Source organism: Opisthorchis viverrini (genome assembly GCF_000715545.1).
Source record: "Opisthorchis viverrini unplaced genomic scaffold opera_v5_136, whole genome shotgun sequence".
In the NCBI taxonomy this organism is placed as follows: domain Eukaryota; kingdom Metazoa; phylum Platyhelminthes; class Trematoda; order Opisthorchiida; family Opisthorchiidae; genus Opisthorchis; species Opisthorchis viverrini.
In genome coordinates, this window is record NW_008751793.1 from 999956 (window position 1) to 1003373 (window position 3418).

Below are 3418 nucleotides of genomic sequence, written 5' to 3' on the forward strand. Positions count from 1 at the left end.
CCTGAGAGTTGTGTGACTCAGGAGAACAAAACGAGGCTTACAGGGTTGCTGAAAACTCTTCGAAAGCAACCTTGCGAGTAATTTCCTTTATGGAAATATACTGCGATATCTCGAATATCGTGCCAACTGAATCATGAGGCGGCCTGTGTGCAGCACTTCAGTTGTAGAATAGCATAAACGAGAAATTCAGTTGAATCTGTCGTGAAAACCAAATTGGTTTGCAAATGAGAGTATTTCTCGAATACGAGGCTTACTTGGATACCTGTGTTGAGCGGTACCCGTTCCACTCTTTCACAAATAACCCCAATCAGCCAGCTGGACAACGTGAAAATGCGTCCAGCTGAATGCTCTTCATAAACGTGTCAGAGACTACTCGAGGAAAGAGTACTGATGGAAAGGCCAGAAGCTCCACTTGGTGTTGAAAAGACCAACATATCAGGGCAACTCTTGAATGTCTTCAACGCTGGGCTGGAAACTTAAAAAGGAGCACGAGTAAAACGAACCTTCCGGCAGCGCCTGGATTTTAAGTGGTCCGAATTTAAGCTAGGTCCACCAGTGGCGACTCTACTGATCTCACTGCAACTTGGTGCAGTTCTCGGGAGTGGGAACTGAGTGGGTGCTCTGATCTCACTAGATCACGCGTCACAAACACTCTAATCACGTATTGATTTCTGCCACCTTTGGGCTCATCACTTGCGCATAGTCTCCGAGTTTCCGTCAGCCTTATGTCATACATGAACCCAAATTGCGTGAAATCTGACTGACACGTTCATCTACATACTCATTTAGTTTTATCGAATAGCCCACCTGGAACCCGTCTGAATCTCCCGTCTATGACGTTCTTGAGTGGGAACATCATAAACGTGGGACGCAGATGAGTCTCCCGTGAAAACCAAGTTGTTGTGTAAATGAGTGCACGAGCGGAGTTCATAGGCAATATTCCTTCTGGAACAAAGACTGCTTTTAGCTAAGAAGGTGAACTCTTAGCTTCATCTAAGATGAAAATGTCTTGTTATCGAACTACTCTGAGCAGTATTCAGCTATCTACAAGACGGCACAGTGGTTAGAGCGCGAATTTACTGACGCGAAGGTCCGTGGTTCGAACCCGACCTCTGCATCTCGACTTCCCCTATCTAGTCTTGGGCAACCCGGCGGTATCTCAGCCCTCGTGTTTCTTTAGGGTGGCATCACAGTTAGGCACCAGAAGGGTGTCACAGCTGAGCGACTATTATCCGTACATGTTGCTCAGTAATGATATCATTTGTGTTGTGGGCCACAGTTTTCCTAATGCCTCCTGAATACCGCAAACCCCAGGCTGGTTTGCCGCTTGATAGCCTGATTTCATTGGCCAAACCAGAAAGCCAATGAACGTGCGAATCGGCTGATCGATCCACTGAACACTGACGCGTACATGCGTCTCACGTGCAGCCGAAAACGGGCTGTTTATAAGGCTCACGTGGAAGGTTCTAGGCAGGCCAAAATGTAGTACTAAGAATAGAACTCATCTGTCAAGGGCAAGTGAAGAACAACCAATGAAATCTGTCTCGACGAAAACGGGTATTCCACTGGCAGTCGTGTAGTCCAGTTAAGTTCTGCTAATAAACTGTAGCATACACGATCGTACCATCTGAATTTGTTTTACCGAATCAATTACGCTTTGTGAGAATTCCGGATCCTGCAGTATATATCTGCAGGTTCTTTTCCTCCGGTAACCTGAGTTTCCATCTTCAAATGCAGGCGTTTTTGCGCAAATCACCGTTCCGTGGACATTTGATCTCTCATTCTCATCGCTTGACTTTGCAGCATGTCTTAAGATTGAGTGAAACTTGAACCCCGTTCCGGAAAGAGGGCAAAATGAAGCCAGGATAGCGAATGCAAATCGATCACCAGTACAATGGTGGTTTTGCACCACGAATGGATTTCGTCCGACTTCTGGGAAGCATTGTTGTTACAGACGGGTCACCTTGCCCAAAGGCGTTGCCTAGGTAAGGGCCTTTTATGGAAAGCCCAATGAAACGTAGTTGCGCTAACCGACAAAGCGCAGAAGAGCACCTGAGGGTTGTGTAACTAAACATGATATCGATTTTCTCCCAGGAGAACAAAACGAGGCTTACAAGGTTGCTGAAAACTCTTCGAATCTGTCGTGAAAACCAAATTGGTTTGCAAATGAGAGTATTTCTCGAATACGAGGCTTACTTGGATACCTGTGTTGAGCGGTACCCGTTCGACTCTTTCACAAAAAACTCCAGTCAGCCAGCTGGATAACGTGAAAATGCGTCCAGCTGAATGCTCTTGATAAACGTGCCAGAGACTATTCGAGGAAAGAATATTGATGGAAAGGCCAGAAGCTCCACTTGGTGTTGAAAAGACCAACCTATTAAGGCCATTCCTTGGATGTCTTCAACACTGGGCTGGAAACTCAAAGAAAAGCACGAGTAAAACGAATCCTCCTGGAGCGCTCGAATTTTAAGCTACATCCACCGGCGGTGACTCTATTGATCTCATTGCAACTTGGTGCAGTTCCCGGGAGGGGGAACTGAGTGGGTGCTCTGATCTCACTAGACCACGCGTCACAAACACTCAAATCACGTGATAATTCCTGTCCCACCTTAGCCGACACATGCACACTACAACCTCCCATCCATTTTTGTTTACGCGGCTACCACCTGCGTCACGTGCCGGGCTTACGAACTTCCAGCACATCAGGTCAGGTAGTATTCATGTTCGTGTAATTATCAAACACGAATGGACACCCCCTCTCCACACATGACAGGAAGTCAACCGAGCTCCACAAGGCTTCAAGGTCAACCACGGAACACGTGGACCAGCTGTACTGCACAGAAAACACGTCGCGCTCCGGAACTTTACTCAGAAACTCTCAGCAGTTGACCTCAAACGGTACGTCACATTTTGGCCTATCCTCTTATTGCATTTTTGTCAAGTGCACATAACTTTTGTACTGATCATCACCCTGGTAAAACAGACATTCCTTGGTGCTTTCCCTTTTCTGATAATCAACCTAATTACGTCACAAACAGATCACTAACAGCGTACACCTTATGCACTGGTGTGATTACCTGTCATGAGGATCACCCTTGTCGCTCATGGATGTCGCCACCACTGTAGTAAAATTCAGGGCAATTCCATCAGAAGCCACAATGGTGAAAACGCCAGCTGGGGCAGAAACTAAGATACTCCTTTGGGTTACCTATTTTCGCTTTCGTATGTACGTCTCCACCAGAAGCAGAGCTCATCGTGACGGATATTTCGTCCTGCAAGGACGAAATCCAATCTATCCTGAACATCAGAGGAGCACGGCACAGCCGTTTCACCCTTACTGGGAATCCCCATGTCATGAAACTAGAGGAAGTCTCGAACCCGATAACTCCTACATGGTGGTTTGAACACCTGACCTGAT